Consider the following 12,302-nt stretch of genomic DNA (forward strand, 5'->3'; position numbering starts at 1 on the left):
TTTTGTGATTAATCACTATGTTTAAATTATGCTTGATTTGTAGCAATGAGAATAAATAATGCATATCAGGTATTTATGTTCCGAATCATAACTGTAGCAAAATTACAGTTTTGAAGTAGCCACCAAAATAATTTTTTGGTTTGGGGTCACCGCAACATGAGGAACTGTATTGCGGGGTCACGGCATTAGGTTGAGAACCACTGAGTTAAAGCCTTAAGTGATTTGAGCTAGCCCCATTCAGAACATTCTGGGCCTAGCTTGAGAAAATTATCCCAGTTTTAGAAGAGTATTCCCCCCCACCCCAAACTCACAATTCCTAGCAAAATAAGCATCTAGAAATTTTCTAAGGAGAAAGTTCCCTCCCACTTATGATGAGGACTATTCTCTTTACTCTCTACATGAGGCTTCTTTGTGTGACTGAATGGGAATTCAATAAACAACTGTAAATTCTTCTCTTCACACCTTTCTTCAAGGGAGACTTTCATTCCTGTCAGAAGTTAAGTTGGAGGTTGTCACCAGAGATCACCACTCTGCTTCCTCAGAGGATTCTATTTGCTCACTTAAATATTGTTAGTCTTGGCACTGAGGTTTGGGGGTTTAGACTACCTTCTGATCAGTGTGTAGAGAGGAAGAAGGATCCCAAGCTTTATACCCAAGATTTGACTCCCTTCCTACTAAATACTAATTCTACAATGAATACCCATTGAAAACAACACCATTTATTCAAATTATGGCAAAACAGAAATCAGAGAAGATATGCATAGGAGAATATAGACCAGACAATATAGAGTGAAGGACCTCTCTCATTAGAAGTCAGGTCAGTTCAACCAAGAAGGAGTGTCCTGGATCTCCCCCGGAACAAAACTCCTGGAAGTCTGAGTGAGGAGATAGGGACAGTGTGGATGCTCCCAGCTGTCTTCATGTTGGCTTCTTCTTGGAGTCTTTTCCTTCTTGAAGTTGGATGGGGCTCAACTATCTTCTGTCTCAAAACTAAAAGTCAGCAATTTCTACTGCTCTAACCTACTCTACCCTGCCCCTGATGCAATGCAGGACATTCTTCACCAATGAGGAGAGAGTCTTATACCAATGGAGTTTGAGACACCATTACATATCAGTTGCCAGCTCTGGACATTTCTAACTCCATGATAGCTCTTGCATTCATTCATTCATGCATTTTTCTGCACCTAGTCTAAGGCTGATACAGATTGGCCTTCTATTTTATCTTTCTTAATCTATGGAGACTGAACATTTATTTAATATGGAGGAACATGGACTTTCCCTGTCATTGTAACAAGATTATTATTGTACATGTTGAAATTTGAGTTCAAAAGGAAAGAATTCAGATTTTATTTTAACATGGACTGAGATACATCACAGTTTCTTTCTTTTTTTTCTTTGAATTAATTTATTTAGCCAATTTAGAACATTATTCCTTAGTTACAATAATTACATTATTTCCCTCCCTCTCCTCCACCCACCCTTCCTGAAGCCTATGCACAATTTCATTGGGTATTGTGTCCTTCATCAGAACCTATTTCCATGTTGTTGGTGTTTGCATTAGGATTTTCATTTAGAGTCTACATCCCCAGCTATATTCCCTCAACCCATGTATTCAAGCAGTTGTTTCTCTTCTGTGTTTCTACTCCCCCAGTTTTCCCTCTGAATGTGGATAGTGGTTTTTCTTGTAGATTCCTCCAAGTTGTTCAGGATCACTGCATTGCCACTACTGGAGAAGTCTATTACATTCAATTGTACCATAGTGTATCAGTCCCTGTGTATAATGTTCTCCTGGTTCTGCTCCTCTCACTCTGTATCAATTCCTGGAGGTTGTTCCAGTTCCCATGGAATTCCTCCACTTTATTATTCCTTTAAGCACAATAATATTCCATCACCAACATATACCACAATTTGTTCAGCTATTCCCCAATTGGAGGGCATCCCCTCATTTTCCAATTTTTGGCCACCACAAAGAGCGCAGCTATGAATATTCTTGTACATGTCTTTTTCCTTATTATCTCTTTGGGGTTCAAACCCAGAAGTGATATGACTGGATCAAAGGGCAGACAGTCTTATCACCCTTTGGGCATAGTTCCAAATTGCCCTCCAGAATGGTTGGATCAATTTACAATTCCACCAGCAACCATTGCTGTCATGTTGGCCAATCTGCTAGGTGTGAGGTGATACCTCAGTGTTGTTTTGATTTGCATTTCTCTGATTATAAGAGATTTAGAACATTTTTCATGTGCTTATTAATAGTTTTGATTTCTTTAACTGATAATTGCCTATTCCTGCCCCTTGCCCATTTATCAAGTGGAGAATGCCTCGATACACAGTTTTTCTCCAATATCTCATGTACCCTCCATTCCCACCTCTACTCATACAAAATATATTTTGATTGCATTTTAAGGTATCTGAATGTTCATTTCTGGAAAATGTGATTGGCAGGGAATCCATTTATATCCACAAAAGAGAAGGGAGACCCCCCAAATCTTATCAGTGTTCAGTTTGGGATCTCTGTAAGGCCACAATGTTTCTTGCAGCTATGATTTCCCTGTGCTTACTCAAAGGACCAAGCAGATTTGCCTTCTAACTCATATTCCCTAATGGTGCTTAATTTCTCTGCCTTTGCACAACTATATAACCCTCCACTCCATGCCACAAAAGCATTCCATTTTTAATTTTTCCTGCTAGAACCTTGATATGTCCTACAAATATTGGTTCAAATGCTACATTCAGAAGAAGAAAATATCAGTTCCCCAGATGTTACTATGAACTTGCTTTGGAGAATTTCCCTTTTCTTCCAGTTGCCCTGATTACCTTGACTTACTCTTCATATTTTGTATATAATTGTGATATGGATGACATAGTAAAGAGTCTGAGAAGAGAAAACTCAGACAAAGTAAGTATTGAATTTATATTTTCCGTGATATCCTCAGCACCTAGGGCATAAGGAGGAACACTGAGGTCTTTAATATGTGGGTTCAGTCATTTATTTCACACAAAAGAACATAACACAATGTTTTGCTGACTTGTTTTGACCAAAATGCATACTATTCCATGTTGCCGTTGTGTTCCAAAGGAAAGACTCTAGAACCCATTTTAACATTAACTCATATCACACATTTTTTTTTCTTGGACATCTCATATTTTTCCTATCTAATGTGATCAGTGGGGAATCCATTTTAACATGAAAGTAGAAGACACAGCTCCAAAGTCTTATCATTTGCCAGATTTAAACATTTGTAACTCTACACACTTATTCTTTTTTTTTTTTTAAGCTAAGTGGTTTTTATTTTTTTGTTTTTTTTTTTAATTTTATAGTATTTTATTTGATCATTTCCATGCATTTTTCATTAAAGACAAAGATCATTTTCTTTTCCTCCCTCCCACCCCCCGTGGCCGACGTGTGATTCCACTGGTGTCATATGACTACACACTTATTCTAAGGCTCAAACAAATGTGCTTTCTACCTGATGTTCCCTTTGTCTTTGCACAACTATGGGCAACATCATGCAGAGAATGTATTCCATTTTCACCTGGGCCTTCTCTATGTCCTGCAAAACTCAGCTGAATTCTCACATTCCACAAAAGGAAGATCCTAGTTCTTGCTGTTAATGTGATCTCTCTGTATACCCTTTCCCCTCTCCAAGTTTCCTAATTACTTGGCATACTCTTCATATTTTATAAATGTTGTGATGTGGCAGACTTTTCTCCACCCATATGAAGTAAGCGAGTCTATTATTATTGCAATATCCTAAACACCTACAGAATGGGGAAGAATACCTAAATCTTAAACAAATGAGGTACCAGCATTTATTTCACTTGAAAAAATAAAAGGACCTAACATGGTCCTTTCCTGACATTTTGTGACCAAAATGTTGTACCATGATGGAACATGCTGAAATTTCAGGTCAAAATGAAAGAATCCAGAACTCATTTAAAAGTACTCTGACATATTAATCATTTTTCCTCTGATATCTCATGGTCTCACCATATATGTTTATATTCCACTAAGTCAAAACTCCACTTTCATTGCATTTTATGTTATCTGAAAACTTGTTTTGGGGAAAAACAATAGGCACACTATTCATTTTAGTCAGCATATGAGAATGGAGAGCCCCCAAATTGTGTTGATTGCCCTGTTTGGTCATCACTGACCACATTATTATCTCTTGCATCCCTGATTTCCCCAAACTTATTCTAAGGCTAAACTAAATTGACCTGATCTTCTCTTTGTAACATCTTCTTTACCTGCCTTTGCAAACCTTTGAGTCCCTGTACCCCATTCCCTTTTCACTTGTACCTCTTGGAAACCCTTAATGTCCTGCAAATTTTAACATGAAGCAGGTTCTTATTCTCCCTGGTGCTATTGTCTACTCTCACTTCCTTGTTGCTTTCCCCATGCCACATCCCCCCATGTACTTAGCACTCTTCATATTTTGTAAACTTTGAAGTGTGAAGAGGTATTCAAGACCAATTTAAGGTGATGAACCTAATTTGTTTTTGTTTTGGTATCCATAGGGCATGATGAAAACTATGTAGGTCCTTAATCAACATGACTTGAATATTAATTTCATGCAAAGGAAAAGAACATAGTCTTTTGTGACTGATTTGGGAAATTACACTATGCTGAAGTTTTATTCTAAAGGAAAGAATCCAGAACTCATTTGAACATTAAATCTCATATCACACATTTTTCCTTGGACATCTCATGTAATCACTGCCACCACATCTAGGATTATATCCCTACTCCAAACTCTGCTTCAATTATATTTTGAAGTATCTAAATGTTCAATTATGGTCAATGTGATTGCTATGAAATCAATTTTTAACACACAAATGAGAAGGGACAACCCCAGGTTTTATCGGTTTTCAGTTTTGAACTCTACATTGTCTCTTGCATCCCTTATTTCCTCACTCTAGGGCTCAAGGAAATTGGCCCTTCTACTTGGTCTTTTCTCATTCTTGTTTCATTTTTCTGCCTTTGCAAATTTATGAACACCTTGCCCCTTGTCATGAATGCATTCTATTCTCACTTGTGCCTCTTAGACCCCAAGTATTCGCAAAGCTCAGCTTCCATGCTACCTCATGCATGAGAGATTCTTATTCCCTTTGGTGATAGTGCGAGCTCCCTTCCTATCAACTTTCATTCTGTCACTACTTTTCCCTACTCTTGAAATTACTTATCATTCTCTTGTTAATTTGTACATGTTGATATAGGTAGTTATTTTCTCCAGGGTAATAACTGTTATATATAATTGTTTTGACATCCTCAGGAACTAGGGCAAGGGAGGAATGGACAGGTTAATGGGGATGGAATATGTATTTTGTATGCTTTTACTCACAACTTTTGATAAAGATGGTTTGGAACATGCTGAATTTGACTTCAGACGGAAAGTGTCTAGAACTACACCCTCACTTTCTGATTCGTGAGCCCTATAATTATCTGGCCTCTCTACTTGCTCTGTATTCTTCATGCAATCAAATCTTTCAAGGTATCCATTCTAGGCACTCTCTTCTAGATGCTTTCTGCCACTGCCTAGTAGAGCTTACCCCATAGATCCTCTTTTTTTTATTGTGCCTCATTACCAGAATAATGCTGATAATGATAGTTGTCAAAGAGAATACTACTCTATGATAGGACTCTTACTCTACCAGATCTCTGATTCTGCAGCCCAATACTGATCTTTCCCTTCTTTCATTTTACTTCTACATTTGCCTAGAAATATCCCCATGTCCATGCTCTTTTACTCCTCCCTGTGCATCAAAATCCCAACTCTCCCCAGTGTAGGGCATGTAGACTTTTCAAGTGCCAAATCTTTCTGGCCTTATCCAGTATAAGATCCTTATATCCCTTCACTGACCATCTCTTTGCCCATAGGAACATTCATCAGTGGAACTCCTTCACACCTCCAAAGTAAGGTCTTACCATTCTCTTCAGTTTTTATCTGTTCCTTTCATCCACTGTATAGTAAACTTTTCTTTTTCTGAGACATCAGAGGTCACCTTCCCCTCATTGCTAGTCCTTGATTTGACCATTGTATACTACACACTCCTTCCTTCTCCTACTCTCCTCCCTACTCTCTCATGTTGTAAATGCTGTCACCTATAGATAAGGCATCACCTTATCTTTGGTTCTGTTTTTTTTTTTCTTAAAAAAAGTTTTAAACTCTTCTTTTTTCTTGTATGGTTGAGTTTAGATTTGCAGAGTAGGTCACCCTGGTCTGTATCCTGAGCCCTCTTCCTCTTTGGAATGCTTTACATTTCCTCTTTTCTAAAGGGTGCTGAATGAGAAAAATTATCTATTCTGACCAGGTCCACTATCTTCCTTGAGTTTATTCTTCCTGAGATCTGTGGTGATTTTATCAATTTTTCTCTCCTTATTCTCCTTATCGCTCATTTTCTAATTCCCTCCCTTCTAATTATGGTTTCCTGGCAGCCTGGATCTCAAAGCATCTCAGTTTCCTCCCATGCAGGGCAATTCATAGTTTACCAGCCTAGGTCATGTTTCCAAGTGTCTTTTAAAGACCCTTCTTTACATCACTTCCTGTGCTTTCCCCCACTTTTACAGGGACCAGTTACAATCTATAACTTTACTTCAGACTGTCCAGGGGGCAGTCAGTCATTTCTGAGTTGTCACCCACTTTAGCACATGGGTTGTGGATCTCCCCCACTTTAACGTAAAGTAGGTTGTATATGCTGGTGATTAAATTTAAAAGTAGACAAAAGGAAAGTTAATTCTATCTTCATGATCTGGAGTTAATGTGAATTCCCTCTCTACTTTCCACCATCTTTCCTTGACATCTCATAAACAAAATGGATATTGCAACATGCTGAAATACAAGTTAGGAAAGTATTAACCCACTCATTTCATTACCAACTTGGATATGATAGTGTTTATTGGACATCTCCCATACTGCCCCTGACATTGCACTACATCTTATGTCAAACTCTTAATTTTATTGGCTTTCAATACATTTGAGAACTCCGTTCTGGTAAAAGAAAGCGGTCTGTTACTTAATGAAATCTAGAACTTTGGGAAGGAAGTAACAATCATTTCCTCAATGAAAACAGGAATTCAGACTGAATTATGACCCTTCATATGACCAATTAAACTCTTAATCCTAACAAAGATCATTGATTACCAGATAAAGATGTAATTGTGATGTTTTCCACCTACAATGTACATCTATACTAGGTCAACTTTTCAAATGCATATAAAAGGAAGCTGGAAAAAGGGTAGGGGGGCATGATTTATAGCTGTTGGCAGGGAAGGGAGGCAGAAGCTCAGTTCCAGATAAGATAAGGCACAAACTTACAGCAGATGACTATGAGGTTGCATCCCTTGGTGTTCCTGACAACTAGTCAGTCAAAAAACATTTATTAAATGCCCACTATTGTACATGGGGATACAAAGAAAGGCAAAAAATCATTCTCCTCCCTCAAGTAACCAAATAATGGAGGAGACAACTTGTACCAACTGTGGAGAGACAAGGAATTTACAAGCAAATAGGAAATAATTGTCATAAGAAAGGCACAAAAATGACAGGTATGGGGAAGGGGGGAAATAATTGTAGCTGGAACTGGAAGGAAGCCAGGGAATTAGGAGGCTATTGAACACCCTTAGGTAAAAGGTGATGAGAATCTGCTGTAGGGTGATGCTGAATGAATGGAGATGGTATCAATATGGAAATGTAGAGAGGCAAATGACAGGATTTGACAACTAATTGGATACTTTGGGGTGAGAAGAAATTAAGGATGACACTAAGATGGTGAATCTGGGGGCCCTTTGGGCCAGGAGGATATAAAAACAACTTCAGGATATTCTAGCAGAGATCTGCTAAAACTAAGGAATCTTCTTTATGGATTGTTGCCTTGCTTTTCCCCTCTTTGTGGATTGCTTTAATCTGGTTTTTGGATATGCCTTTGTTACAGTTGTTCCTTGTTTTGAATAGGAACAGTAATGTCACAGGGTAATGTCTCCACTTCCTTGAGAATTGGATTTAAATGAGGCAGAGTTACACAAAGCCATTGGCCTCTCTTTCTCTCTCTTTTCCAGAGTCATCATAGTTCAGTGTCAACAAAACAATGAAGACTACTGGCTTTTTATTAAAATAAAGATTTCTTGGAATCCCGAGTGGTCTGTTTGCCTTGAACTTGGAACCAGGAAACAAGGTAAGCATCATATATAATTTATTTGAATTTCCTTATTTAGATAATCAGATTTATATAAATCCAGCATCAAGTCTTACTAATTTCTTGAGGGGAAAGGTTGTGGGAAGCCATCAAACCCACACTGACAGAGTCGCAGCTGGAGAATGAAAGCTACAAAGTGGCCTTCATAAAAAATGAGGCACCCACTCAACCCCCTCTCTGTGACTTCTCTGACTAACTTCCCTTACTACTGGCTAGGATTATTATTCTTTCCCCAGTTACCGAAGAAGTAATATGAGAGCAAATACTCACAGGATTTATACATATGCCCACTTTTATCCTCCTAGAATAATACCCCAAAGATCATATTCACAGAATTAAAACCTAAAGATCACTACCAACTACCCCCTCCTTTCTCTCATCAGAGGCACATTAAGATGCCCCACACCCATTGCAAGCCAAACACACAGTCACACCAATCACTCTAAGCACAAGCTGCTGCAACACACTTCATTGTTTCTGTATGTGTACAATAACCAGGCAGCATCACTAAGGTGCCTTAATGAAACACGGAAAAAAACGTAACATGTAAATTGAGGAAATTCCCGATTCTGGTCTGTCTTAAATTACCCTTTAACCCCATACCTTGCTGTGAAATGTTTTACCTATCTCCTAAGTAATTGTGATTATGAAAGCTGATCAAGGTGGGCAGCTGGGTAGCTCAGTGGATTGAGAGCCAGGCCTAGAGATGGAAGGTCCTAGGTTCAAATCTGGCCTCAGACACTTCCCAGTTTTGTGACCCTGGGAGAATGACTTAACCCCCGTTGCCTAGCCCTTACCACTCTTCTGCCTTGGAACCAACACACAATATTGATTCCAAGATGGAAGGTAAGGGTTTTAAAAAAATGAAAACTGATCAAAAGCAGCAATGATTCTCTTAGCTGGTCATCCCACATGTATTCATCTATCATGTATTTTTCTGTAGTAGCAACATGGTATGTGATCACAGAATGTTGATTAAGCAGTTTGTTAATGTGTGACTTATCCAATTATCTGTAGAATATCATGTATGTTGAAAAATGAGACTGTGCCAGAAAAGCATGTACGTACTGAACTACATAATAAACATGAACTCTGTGCCAGACAGAACAGCTTGGTGATGCTTGAGGATCACGTTCTTTTTAGAAAATTTTATTTAGTCAACTTAGAATATTATTCCTTGGTTACAAGAATCATATTCTTTCCCTCCTTCCCTTCCCCCCCACCTCTTCCCAAGCCGATGCATAATTCCACATGTGCCCTTGATCAGAACTTATTTCCATGTTGTTGATGTTTGCACAACATCTTGATCATTTAGAGTCTACATCCCCAGTCATATCCCCCTCAACCCATGTAAGAGAACCAAAAAAAGCTCTCGGTCTAAAACCTCTCCAGTGCTCAATACAGTGACACTCCACACCCAGACCTCTTCCCAGGCAATCATTAAGTTCTCAGGGGCTGGACCTGCCCATAAGAACAACAAGACTAGGGCCCCCAGGAGGCTGAGGAAACATGGAGATAGGGTGCCAGAGCTTGGGGAGAAGGAATGACTCACAGTAAAATGCCACTGATAACTGAAAAAAGCCCTTAGGCTAAAACCTCTCCAGTGTTCAATACAGAGACTTTCCTACTATCTACACCCAGATCTCTTCCCAGGCAATCATTAAGTTCTAAGGGGCTGGACCTGTCACTAAGAGCAGCTGAGGACTAGGGGGAAATATCCTCAGGGCAAAAACCTCTCCAGAGCCCAATACAAAGACCACCCACATTCCTCACTTAGACATCTGACTAGGAAGGAACAAGGCAATAGCCACAAACTCCCAGGAACTAAAATTCACAAACACCAAAAAAAAAGCAAGAAGAAAACGTTGACCCTTGATAATTCTTATGCAGAAAAAACCCAGACTAAAGAGGAGACAGAGCAAGATGACAAACAATTAATCCAAACCTTCAGGAAAAAAAATGGAAATTGGTCAGAAGTTCTTGAAGACTTTAAATCCGAGATTGTCAGAAAAATGGAAGAGATGTGGCAAGAAAAGTGGGAAATAATTAAAAAAGAAAACAACAGCATCTCCCACTTGGAAATTGAAGCCCAGAAATCAAATGAAGTGATTGAAGACCAGAAATGACCTCCTAGAAGCCATGAAAAGCAGGATAGATCAAACCAAAAAGGGAAATCAAAAGATCTTAGCTGAAAACCAGTCATAAAAAACTAGAATTAGATAAGTAGAAGCCAATGATCTCACAAGATAGCAAGAATTAATAAAGTAAAGTCAAAAGAATGCCTTCTAATCAGAAGGCAACACAAAATATCTCATTGAGAGGGTGGTTGACCTTGAAAATAGATCTCAGAGAGACAATTTGAGAATCATAGGCCTACCTGGAAACAGACAGAAGCCTTGACACCATACTACAAAAAATTATTCAAGAAAACTGCCCTGAGGTTCTGCAACAAGAGGGCAAAATAGACATTGAAAGAGTCCATAGATCACCCGCTACACTAAATCCTCAAAAGACAGTCCCCAGGAATGTAATTGCCAAATTCAAGAACTTCCAAGCTAAGGAGAAAATATTAAAAGAAGCCAGAAAGAGACAATTCAGATATCAAGGAGCACCAATCAAGCTTACATAGGATCTGGCAGCTTCCACACTAAATGACCGCAAGGCTTGGAATATAATACTCAGAAAGGCAAGAGAATTGGGTCTACAATCAAGGATCACCTACCCATCAAAATTGACTGTATACTTCAAGGGGAAAGTATGGGCATTCAACAGAATGGAAGACTTCCAAATATTTGTAAAGAAAAGATCAGAACTAAACAGAAAATTTGACATCGAAATACAAAAACCAAGAGAAACACAAAAAGGTAAATAAGAAAGAGAGGATTCTTATTTTTTTTCTTCTTCCATAAGGGCCTCAATAAGTCCAAATTGTTTATAATCTTATATGGAAAAATATTATTTGTAACTGTCAAAAATTGTATTCACTATTATAGTAGTTAGAAGAATTACCCATAGGTAGAAATTAGGTTACTAAGTGGTTTAAAATCATATATAAAAAAGAAGAAGAAAGACAGGGAGAGGGAGAGAAAATGGCACCAAGAGAAAATTGAAGGAATAAGAAAATTAGGATAATCTATATTACACAAAAAGGCACACAGGAGTGGGAGGGGAAGAATACAACAATAAGAAGGGGAGGAAGAGAGCGCTAAAAGGTAATACTCAAACTTTACACTCAGTGGAATCAATTCTGAGAGGGAAGAGCATCTAGATCTACTGAAGTATCTGATTCTATCTTACCCTATAGGAAAGTTGAGAGGGGAAATCTAAGCGGGGGGAGGGTGAGTTAGAAAAAAGGGGAGAGAGGGAAAGAGAAGGGGAAGGGAATTTAATAGACCCTAAAAAATAAAAGGCAATAAACAGGGGAGGGGGCATAAAGGGAGGAGGGTAAGGAAGCAATACAAGGTGGGGAGAAAGGAAAGTAAAATAAGGGTGGGGATTAGGGGGGCTGATTAAAAACAGATCACTGGTGTAGAAGGAAATAAGGAAAGAGGAAAGGGCAGGACAAGGAGAGAAAATCAAAATGTTGGGAAATACACAGGTAGTATCATAACTTTGAATGTGAATGGGATGAGCTCACCCATAAAATGCAAGCAAATAGAAGGATTAGAAACCAAAATCCTATCATATGTTGTCTTCAAGAAACACACATGAGGAAGATAGATATGCATAGGATAAAGGTAAGTGGATAGAGCAGAATCTATTGGGCATCAACTGAGAAAAAGAAGTCAGGAGTCACAATCATGATATCCGACAAAGCCACAGTAAAAATAGATCAAGTTAAAAGTGACAGGGAAGGTAATTATATCCTGATAAAAGGCAGCATAGACAATGAGGAAATATCAGTACTCAACATGTATGCACCAAATGGCATAGCATCCAAATTTCTAAAGGAGAAACTAGTGGAGCTCAAGGAAGAAATAGATAGAAAAACTATCCTAGTGGGAGACCTGAACCTTCCTCTATCAAAACTATATAAATCAAACCAAAGAATAAATAAGAAAGGTAAAAGAAGTGAATGAAATCTTAGAAAAATTGGAGTTAGTAGA

General features: G+C 38.4%; 1 long non-coding RNA gene across 1 annotated transcript in view; it reads left to right on the top strand.

The window, feature by feature from the left end:
* The window catches only part of LOC107650312 (uncharacterized), a 154,614-nt gene that overhangs the window by 21,620 nt on the left and 120,692 nt on the right, over positions 1-12,302 (top strand). Inside the window, exon 2 of the long non-coding RNA XR_008914347.1 lies at positions 8,060-8,175. This is a non-coding gene — a long non-coding RNA (uncharacterized LOC107650312). The remainder of the gene's footprint in view (positions 1-8,059; positions 8,176-12,302) is intronic.

The sequence above is a fragment of the Monodelphis domestica genome, chromosome X, assembly GCF_027887165.1.
Source record: "Monodelphis domestica isolate mMonDom1 chromosome X, mMonDom1.pri, whole genome shotgun sequence".
In the NCBI taxonomy this organism is placed as follows: domain Eukaryota; kingdom Metazoa; phylum Chordata; class Mammalia; order Didelphimorphia; family Didelphidae; genus Monodelphis; species Monodelphis domestica.